The sequence below is a fragment of the Camelus bactrianus genome, chromosome 11, assembly GCF_048773025.1.
Source record: "Camelus bactrianus isolate YW-2024 breed Bactrian camel chromosome 11, ASM4877302v1, whole genome shotgun sequence".
NCBI lineage: Eukaryota > Metazoa > Chordata > Mammalia > Artiodactyla > Camelidae > Camelus > Camelus bactrianus.
This window is the reverse complement of record NC_133549.1, coordinates 9,371,004-9,382,593: the sequence shown is the minus strand read 5'-3', so window position 1 is coordinate 9,382,593 and position 11,590 is coordinate 9,371,004.

The following is an 11,590-nucleotide window of genomic DNA, read 5'->3' as shown; positions in this document are numbered from 1 at the left end:
GACCAAGCCACCACCTTATCAAATGGGACCTGTGGTGTATTTTTGTCTTTTCCAAAAATTACTACAACAGTATTTCCAGTCTTACATGCTCTTCCAGAAACCTCCCTCTCCCCCAATTAAGAGGTAGATCTTTTACCTTTGAATGTGGTGATTGTCTGTAATGACCCCAGAAAGAAGATCTCCAAAGTTAAGTCATAAAAGAAAATACAGCTCCCACGTGGCTCTGTTTTTCTCTTTGGGATTGCACCCTTGAATTTTAGTGCCTTGAGCAAGGAACCCAGAGAGGTCACGTAAAAATGTTCCAGCTATTGGCCCAAATGAGGTCCCTGATGACAACCAATATCAACCACCAGAGATAGGAATGAGGAAAGCTTTGAGATGACTCTAGCCCCAGTCTGACTTTTTGAGAACTCCCAAGCAAGAGGCATCTGAGCCCATTCAACCCCCTAGTCCAAACCATGAGAAATATTAATGCCACGATCATTGTCACTTTATGCCCTTAAGGATCGGGTGATTCACTCTGCAGCATATATAACTGGAGCAGATTCTGCTTACTGCAGGTGGGTGCTGCTGTAATAAAACAAGAACTGGCTTTGGGAGCAGGCAGTGGGAGAAGGGTAGAGCATCACAAAGATACTCTTAGCTGAAGCCTGATTGCCTTTAAGGAGACTGTTGGTGAGGGCTTAAAGGAAAGTGGGGGAAATGTTATTGGAAGCTGGAAGGAGAGAGATGTTTGTTATGCAGTGGTGAAAAGTCTAGCAGTGCTGTGATCTGTGATAACATGGAAAGTACGTGATGTACCTAATGGACTGATGGAGCCAGCCAAGGAGATTTCCAGTCAGATTTCACAAATACCACCTAGTTTCTTTAAGTTCCTTATCAGAAAGCACAGGTGAGAGAGAGAGGAGCGAAAGAAAGATTTTTTTTAAATATTAAGGATCCAGAAAAATTAAAAATATAACTACTATATGGTCCAGCACAATTGTCAGAACCAGGAAATTGACATTGGTACAACACAATTAACTAAAGTAAAGAACTTATTTAGGTTTCACCAGTTTTTACATTTTGTGTAGCATTATCATTTCAATCTCATCTTCATGTCTTCATTTTGCCCTGGTTTTTAAAGGATATTTTCACTGGATATGGAATTATGTTTGTCTTTTACGGGAGCATCATGGCCTGACCTACATGGACAGCTGCAAGAACAAAGGATTCCAACACCAAGAAGCACGCAACAACACAACAACTAACCACACCCCCTCCCCTTTTTAGTGTAAAAGGAGCCTGAATCCTGACTTGGGGAAGATAGTTCTCCATGACATGAGTCCCCTATCTTCTCGGTCTGTTGGCTTTCTGAATAAAGGCATTATTCCTTGCCCCAGCAACTTGTCTCTCGATTTATTGGCCTGCCATAACACGAGCAGAACAAGTTTGGACTCAGTAACATGGAATCTTTGGTTCTAGTCTTAATTCCGCCACCAGATAATCATGAGACTTCATCTGCTAAAGCCTCCTGGGTGTTAGGTTCTTCATCTGAAAAATGAGAGTTGGGCCAGGTCATCTGGAAAGTCCCTTACAACTCCATCATTCAAATTATACAAAGTAATATGGAAAATGATAATGGGATAAAGCAATTATAAACTTAAAAATGATATCCAAAGTATAATAACAGTATACAGCCACAGTCATTGACACTAGGGACATGAAAAGATATTTGTACAGCCATGTATCTCCATGTTCACAGCAGCATCATTCACAGCAGCCAAAAGGTGGAAGCAACCCAAGAATCCACTGACAAGTGAAAGGGTAAACAAAATGTGGTGTATCCATCCAATGGGATATTATTCAGCCTTTAAAAAGAAAGGAAATTCTGACACATGTTACCATATAGGTGAACCTTGAGGACATTGTGCTAAGTGAAATGAGCCAGTGCCAAAGGATAGATACTGTATGATTCCACTTATACAAGGTTCCTAGTTGTCAACTTCATAGAGGTAAAAAGTAGAATGGTGTTTACAAGGGGCTGGGGGAGGGGAGAACGGGGGAATTAGCGTTTATTGATATGAAAAGGTTCTGGAGATTGGTTGCATCACAATTAACTGAGCACTTAAAAAGGGTTAAAATGGCAAATTTTATGTTATGTGTATTTTGCCACACTTAAAAAATTATAATAACAAAAGAAACGAGGGAATTTTGCAGAAGTTTGGTAGTGGTCTTGGGACTTTGCCAAGTCTGGTTCCTCAAATAGCCCTCTGTAGATAATGATAGGGTTAGGCTCATAATAAAGTCATGAGTGTAAATTAACATCCTGGGGATTTCCAGTGAGGTTGCTGGGAGACATTGTTTATATTTAATGACTAAATATGGTATTCTGAATTTTTAACATCGTATTGTAGCTATGTTGAGGTGAGGATTAACTAAAACTTTAAATATCAATTTCCTCTGATTAGATTATACTAAAGAATATATTCAGGTGAAATAATCTCATTTGCAACAACACAGATGGATCTAGAGATGATCACACTAAGTGAAGTCAGACAGAGAAAGACAAATAGCAGATGATCTCACTTATACGTGGAATCTAAAAAAATGATACAAATGAACTTATTTACAAAACAGAAACAGACTCACAGATGTACAAAATAAACTTATGGTTGCTAAAGGAGAAAGGGTGGGGAGGGATAAATTAGGAGTTTGGATTAGTAGATACAAACTACTGTATATAAGAGAGATAAACAACAAGGACCTACTTATAGCACAGGGAACTACATTCAATACCTTGTAATAACCTATAATGAAAAAGAATATATGTGTGTATATGAATCACTATGCTGTACATCTGAAACTAACACATTGTAAATCAACTATACATCAATTAAGGAAAAAAGGAATATATCCAGAGACAAGCCAATGTAGAGATATACATCCACCTGTAAATGATGAAGCCAGTGGGTTGCCCACCTCTGCTGCCATCTGTCTTTTTCTGAAGGCTCAGGTTGGGGCATTTCACCTTGCCTGCAGCTCCCAAATTCCCGAGGGCATCCCAGGCACAGGACTGTGCCAGGCAGCCTGGCCTCTGGGAGGACAGGCTCTGAGAGAGAAGTTCTGAACATCTGACGGGGAAGCAGTGGATACCCTAACATTGATGTAAAGTCAAGGACCTTCCTTTGAATATAGGTCCCCTGATCAGAGATCCATGTCATCTTTCTTATGCAAACTACATACACAAATCATCATTTTTTAATTTTCCAGTCTTAGTTCTTCGAGTTAAAGACAGAGACAAAAGACACCGTGAAGAGAATCATTTTGAGTGCAGACTTTATCCAAATTCTCATTTTCCCCTAATCTCTTCTAATTGTCCTACTCATACTTAATTTTACAGAATTTGTTTTTTTAATTAAACCTTTTTTTTAAGCAATTTGCCATTCTTGAGGGTATCTAAAACCTTCAAATTTGTTTTCAAAGAAGCAGGTCTTATATTAGATAAGTATTAGTCAGTTTTTCTAATGTTTGCTTTAATGTTATATAGAAAGAAATCAACTGCCATGATAGATTTTGGAACAAATTCAACTAAATGATTCTTGGTATGTTTGCAAAATCCATGATATTGACAAGCATATTTCTGCTCTGATGGGAGCAGCATTTGTGGCTATAACAGAACGTTTCATACTAGCTCAGCAGCAAGCAGCCAGCCGCCAGTCCTCTCTTCCCTCCCAATACTCATTTGGCCTCATGATCTCTTGTAGTCCTGTGGCTTTAAATGCCATTGATAGCCACAGCAATCAGGCAAGAGAAAGAAATAAAAGGGATCCAAATTAGAAAAGAAGAGGTAAAAGTGTCAATATATGCAGATGACAAGATACTATATATATAGAAAACCCTAAAAGTTCTACACAAAAGCTATGAGAACTAATCAAAGAACTCAGCAAGGTAGCAGGTTAGAAGATTAATGTACAAAAATCAGTTGCATTTCTTTACATTAACAACAAATCAACAGGAAAAGAAGGTAAAGAAACAGTTCCTTTTAAAATAGCACCCAAAGTAATAAGATACCTAGGAATAAATCTGTTCAAGGAGGTGAAAGAATTATACATGCAGAACTACAAAATATTAATTAAGGAAATTAAAGAAGACCTAAAAATTGGAAAGATATCCCATGCTCCTGGATTGGAAGAATCAATATTGTTAAAATGGTCACACTGCCCAAGGCAATCTACAGATTTAATGCAATCCCTATCAAATGACCCAGGACATATTTCACAGAGCTGGAACAAATCATAATGAAATTTATATGGAACCACAAAACACCCAGAATTGCCAAAGCATTACTGAAGAAAAAGAAAGAGGCTGGAAGGATAACCCTTCTGGACTTCAGACTATACTACAGAGGTACAATCATCCAAACAGCATGGTATTGGTACAAAAACAGATATACGGATCAATGAAACAGAATAGAGAGCCCAGAAATGAACTCACAAACTTTTCATCAATTCATCTTTGACAAAGAAGGCAAGAACATACAATGGAATAAAGACAGTGTCTTCAGCAAATGGTGTTGGGAAAATTGGATGGCAGCATGTAAATCAATGAAGCTAGAATATTCCCTCACACCAAACAAAATAATAAATTCAAAATGGATTAAAGACCTAAACATAAGACAAGACACAATAAACCTCCTCGAAGAAAACATAGGCAAAACATTATCTCACATATATCTCAAAAATGTTCTCCTAGGGCAGTCTACCCAAGAAATAGAAATAAAAGCAAAAATAAATAAATGGGACCTAAGTAAATTTACAAGCTTTTGCCCAGCAAAGGAAACCATAAGCAAAACAAAATGACAACCTACGGAATGGGAGAAAATTTTTGCAAAAGATAAAATTGACAAAGGCTTGATCTCCAGAATATATAAACAGCTCACATGACTTAATAAGAAAAAAACAAGCTACCCAATCCAAAAATGGGCAGAAAGCCTAAACAAGCAATTCTCCAATGAAGACATACAAATGACCAATAGGCACATGAAAAAATCCTCAATATCACTAATTATCAGAGAGATGCAAATCAAAAGTGCAATGAGGTATCACCTCACACCAGTCAGAATGGCCATCATTCAAAAGTCCACAGATGATAAATGCTGGAGAGGCTGTGGAAAAAAGGGAACCCTCCTACACTGCTGGTGGGAATGCAGGTTGGTGCAGCCATTGTGGAAAACAATATGGAGATTCCTCAAAAGACTAGGAATAGACTTACCACATGACCCAGGAATCCTGCTCCTGGGTGTATATCCAGAAGGAACCCTAATTTAAAAAGACACCGGTACCCCAATATTCACAGCAGCACTATTTACAGTAGCCAAGACATGGAAACCGCCTAAATGTCCATTGACAGATGACTGGATAAAGAAGTTGTGGTGTATTTGTACAATGGAATACTATTCAGCCATAAAAATGACAACATAATGCCATTTGCAGCAACATGATGTCCCTGGAGAATGTCATTCTAAGTGAAGTAAGCTGGAAACAGAAAGAAAAATACCATATGAGATCGCTCATATGTGGAATCTCAAAAAAAAAAAAAAAGAAGAAGAAGAAGAAGAGGAAGAGGAAGAAGAAGGAGGAGGAGGAGGAGAAGGAGAAAAATGAACTTAAATATCAAACAGAAACAGACTCACAGCTCACAGACATAGACTACAAACTTGTGGTTGCCAGAGGGGAGGTGGGTGGGAAGGTACAGACTGGGAGTTCAAGATTTGTAGATACTGACAGGTATATAGAATAGAGAAACAAGTTTGTACTGTATAGCACAGGGAAATATATACAAGATCTTGTAGTAGCTCATAGGGGAAAATTATGTGAAAACAAATATATGTGTATTCACGTATGACTGAAAAATTGTGCTGTACATCAGAAATTGACACAACATTGTAAACTGACTATAACTCAATAAAAAAAATTAAAAAATTAATACCATTGATACACAGATTCCTCCAGGCATTGCATTGTAGGGTGACTCTCCCTTGAATTTCAGTCTAATACATCCAACATCTCACTCTCCATTTCCATGTAGACATCTAGTAGTCAATTCAAATTTAACATGTCCAAAAATAAAATTCTTCATCCCACCTCCCTCCAGTTTTCCCCTCTCCTCTCTTTCCCATCTTATGAAATGCAAGTCCATTCTTCTAGAGGCTGAGACTGATCATAACCTGGGGGGGGGGGTCACCTCTTACGCTCAGTCTACAAGAATATTCTGTCCACGTTCCTCTGGGATTACATCTCAAACCTAACACTTCTCTCCACGGCTGAGAGAATGGCACAGCTCGCCTTCCCCTGTTGCTGGGACTATTACAATAGCTTCCTCACTGGCCTTCCAGTTTCTACCCCAACCCTTTACTGTTTATGCTCTACAGAGCAGCTCGAAAGAGCCATTCTAAAATGTCATTAGATCTTGTCCTCCTTTGCTTGAAATTTCCTTGTCATTCAGAAAAATAAAATCTCAACACTTACATGGTTTATGAAGCTCACAGTCACCTACCGCTTAAACTCCCTCCACTGGATCTTGCTTTTAAATATTGTCACCCTCCCTGGTGTCACTGGATTACAGTGACTCCTAGTTGATCCATGAATATGTTATGCCTTCCCGGATCTGAGCCCCACCGCCACCCCCTACCCTCTGCCTTTCTCCCTGCCCCTCTTAGCCTTTGCACTTACTATACACCCTGCCTGCAATGCTCTGCCCCAAATATCCATGAGACTCCCTCGTTCAACCTCCTTTAGCTCTCTGCTCAAATATCACCCTCTCAGAAGCCTTCTCTCACCAGCCTGTGGGGTTAACAGATAATATTGATGTTAATATCCACATGGCTGACTCCTTACGCTCTCCCTCTAGAGACTGAGTTCCCAGGGATGTCTGACGTGTGTTCAAAGCCAAGCCTACTTGTGCATCTCTGCTCCAGCTGCCTCTTGGTCTGATGTCAACGATGCCCTGGGGAGCCTTGTTCAGCCCTGCCGCAGGTCTGCTCTCTGCTGTGCAGCTCAGGGTACCCGAGTCAGCCAGCCTCTTCCATATCCTCTCGTGGCTTTGTGTTTCCAGCCAGGTGCCTAAGCACAAAAAATTCTTCCTCCCTTCATCAGTCCAAAAGGAAAGGCCCATCTGTCAGCGACTCTATAAGACGTCAGGCATGGAGGCGGCGGGGTGGGGATAGATCCTACACAAGTATTTGTTATTTTCAGTATAAGAAAGCCACAGAATTATTGGATTTTGAACAGAAAAGAACCTAAAGGTATCTAAAAATAGAAGAAAACCACCATCGTGAATATTTTCCGTGAATTTGTGTCAGATTATAGATGAACTTACTCTAAAATATCAAGTCACTTGCATGCCCAATAAATTCCAGCGTCTCCCCGCTATTACTGGCACAGATACAAAATCCTTAGCGAATCGGTAAAACCATCCATCTGGTGACCTCTCTGCATGCAGCCGTACCTACCACTATCTCTTTCTCAAAGTTCCTTTCTCATCTTGGTGTTCAAGTTTTTTTCTCTTGCATTCCATAGCCTTGGGTAAAGTTCCAGCTAATTCATTGTTGAAGAATTTCTTCACACACTGTCTTATTTTACTCCTCTAGTGTGTTTTTAAGGATATGGACCATGTTTGTTTCTTCTGTTGGTTCTATGTCCGCAGTAGATCGTTAAGATCAATTCTTTGCACGTATACATTAATCAGTGCAAAATATCGATCATGTCATATTTCGCCATTAAACTCACCTACAAAATGTGTTCCTTTGCAGTAAATCATTCATTGGTTAACTTTATTCATTCCTCAGGAAAATGTTTGCCGTTATGGAAGACGGAACCAGAGAGTGAAAAGAAGACTCAAGGATGTTTCCCTGCTTCTATTTGAGCAACTGGGTGGATATCTGCGCCGTTTACTGAGGAGGGGATGACTGAGAGGGAGAGACTTGAGGGCACTTGGATAGCGCCTTGGGAGGGCGCTTCCTAAGAGTTAATACCAGCATCCCATGACGTCAAGTTACCAGGTCTTCCTTTGGGCCTCCATATATGTTATGGGGCTTAGAAGACAGGTTCAGGGGGAGGGTGTAGCTCAGTGGTAGAGCGTGTGCTTAGCATGCACAAGGTCCTGGGTTCAATCCGCAGTATCTCTGTTAAAAATAGATAAATAAATAAATACACTTAATCACCTCCTTTCCCCCACCAAAAAAAAAAAAAAAAATTTAACAAGAAGACAGGCTCAGTCCAGACGGTTCTGAGAAATAGCAGATTGATGGTTTCAAAATAAATTCATGCGAGTGACACAGTCAAAGACTGCTGATGTCAAGGAACCAAGACAAAAACAGGGCTGGTAAGAGAGAAGGAAGGAAGGGAAAAGGATAAAACTAACAACAACAAAAAGAATGTGGACAGTCTGAGTACAGTGAACCTTACTGGTTTTTGTAAGGTTTTGTTTTGGGTTTTTTTTGTAAAATAATCATGTAGCAGCTAGAAAAGAGTGTTTTTTTTTTTTGTAAAATAATCATGTAGCAGCTAGAAAAGAGTTGGTCTGAGCGTTCTGTTATAAAGCGTCGAGGAGTATCAGAGAACACAGTTTCAGTTGTTTGTGGGGCTCCATCACCGTAAACGCTCCAGCACAAGAGAGTTTAGCAGGAGTGTGCCTGGCTTCCTGTGCCAGGAACACCCACCAGCATCCTCCCGTCTGCACATTACATCCGTACCACTTCCCTGTCAGGATTTCTCAGTGGGTTTTAAAGCCATGGAATAGATATGATCCCCCAAGGAGGGAGTACACTCGGAGAGGAACAGAAGCCCAGGGTATTCTAAATGAACTAGAAATGGTCGAGATCAAGTAGAAGAGAAAGACCAGGACAGATTGAAAAAGAATTCTCAGTAAGATGGAAAGAAAACCAAAAGAGTGTCATCGCTTGGAAGCTGCCAGTGGAGAGTTTTTCCATCTACAGTTGCTGAGACATCTAGTATTTAATTAACTCTCTTGTTTTGTTTTTCTTAAATTTTTATTTATTTATTATTGTATTATTTATTTTATTTTGGCGATGGTGGGGAGGTAACCAGGCTTATGTATTTTTAGAGGAGGTACTGGGGATTGAACCCAGAACCTCCTGCATGCTAAGCCCGGGCTCTACCACTGAGCTACACCCTCCCCCGAACTAACTATCTTGTGCATTGTCTTAAACAGAACTGAGAGCATCAACCCAAGGTCACAAACACAAAAAGAAGAAATAGGTTTATTTTCAGCGGGAGGGTAGAGCATGTGGTTAGCATGCATGAGGTCCTGGGTTCAATCTCCAGTCCCTCCATTAAATAAAGAAATAAAACAAACCTAATTACCCCCCCTCAAAAATTAAAAAAAAAACCAAAACAGAAATAGGTTATTTTCAAAAAGGGTTCAGGTCAATTGAACATGGAGTTAATGGCAATGAACCTATACAAGCCGCTTTAATAAGAATCATGTATTGTTTTATTTCCTAAACTGTGTTAAAATACACATGACATAAGATATACCATCTTAACCATTTTTAAGCGTGCAGTTCAGTGGCAATAAGTACATTCACATTGTTGGGTAACCATCACCACCATCCTTCTCCAGAACGCTTTCGTTTTGCAAAACCAAGACTCTGTCCCCATTAACCAGTAACTCCCCTGTTCCCTCTTCCCTGAGTCCCAGCCCTATTCGAGGTACCTCTCTATAAATAGAACTATAGTCTTTGTTCTTTCATGACAGAATTATTTCACTTAGCATGATGCCTTCAAGATTCACCCATGTTGCAGCATACGTCAGAATTCCCTTCCTTTTGAAGGCTGAGTAATTTTCCATTGTATCTGTACAATACATTTGTTTATTCTTGTCAGTTGATGCGCGCGGAGGTTGCTTCCACCTTTTGGCTGTTGTAAATAATGGTGCCATGAATATGAGTGTACAAATATTTCTTGGAGACCCTCTTGTTAATTCTTTGGGGCATATACTCAGAAGAGGATTGCTGGATTGTATATTCTATTATTGACATTTTGAGGAACCGACATACTGTTTTCCACAGTGGCTGCATCATTTTACATCCCTACCAACAATGCACAAGGGTGTCAATTTCTCCACATCCTCACCAACACTTACTGTTTTCTATTTTTTTGATAATAGTCATCCTAGTGGGTATGAGATGGTATCTCACTATGGTTTTGATTTGAATGTCCTTAATGATTAGCTGTGTTAGCTTATTGGCCATTTGTGTAGCTTCTTTGGGGGAAACATCCATCCAAGTCCTTTGCCTGCTTTTTAATTGTTTTGTTGTTGTTGTTGTTGAGTTACAGGAATTCTTAATATATTTTGAATATTAACCCCTTATCAGATATGTGATTTGCAAGTATTTTCTCCCATTCGGTAGGTTGCCTTTTCACTCTGTTGATTGTGTCCTTTGATGAAAAGAAGTTTTAAACTTTGATGTAGAAGGGTCATATATTCTTTTTTTTAAATTTTTTTATCTTTAAATTTTTTATTGAAGTATAGTTGATTTACAATATTGTGTTAGTTTCTGGTGTACAGCAAAGTGATTCAGTTATACATATATATGTATATTCTCTTCTGTATTTTTTTCCATTATGGTTTATTACAGGATGTTGAAATATTACAGGATGTTGAGAGCTCCCTGTGCTATACAGTAGGACTTGTTGTTTATCTATTTTATATATAGTCCTTTGTATCTGCTAATCCCAAACTCCTAACTCATCCCTTCCCACCCCCTTTTCCCCTTTGGTAATCACAAGTTTGTTTTCTATGTCTAAGAGTCTGTTTCTGTTTTGTAAATAAATTCATTTGTATCATATTTTAGATTTCTTCTATGAATGATGTCATATGATATTTGTCTGTCTGACTTATTTCACTTTGTATAATCATCTCCAGGTCCATTCATGTTGCTGCAAATGGCATTATTTCATTCTATTTATGGCTGAGTAGTATTTCATTGTAATATATACCACAATTTCTTTATCCTGTCATCTGTCGATGGACATTTAGGTTGCTTCCAGAGTCATATATTCTTTTTATTTTTAATTTTGGTAGGAGGAAATAATTAGGTTTATTTATTTATTTATTTATTTTAATGGCAATACTGAGGATTTAACCCAAGACTTTGTGCATGCTAAGCACGCACTCTACCCCTGAGCTGTATCCTTTCTCCACCAGTCATGTATTCTTTTTTTTTTTAGTTTTATTTTATGTTTCATTTTTTTTTAAAAATCTATTATTCTCTTTTTTTTTTAAAAATTGAAATACAGTCATTTACAACGTATCAATGTCTGGTGTACAGCACAATGTCCCAGTCATATATATACATACACATATTCGTTTTCAGATTCTTATAACTGATTAATGTTACCTCATAGTTCAGTGTGGCTAATGGATTGTGAATCAACCAAAAAAGAATATTGGGTTCTTCTCCACAGTTTACCCAGAATTAATCTGACAATAATTCTGAACACATCATTGATGACCAGCTGTGATTCTTTTTCCACCAATAAAATGTAAGATGTCCCCATGAAAACAAACCATAAAATCTTTTCAG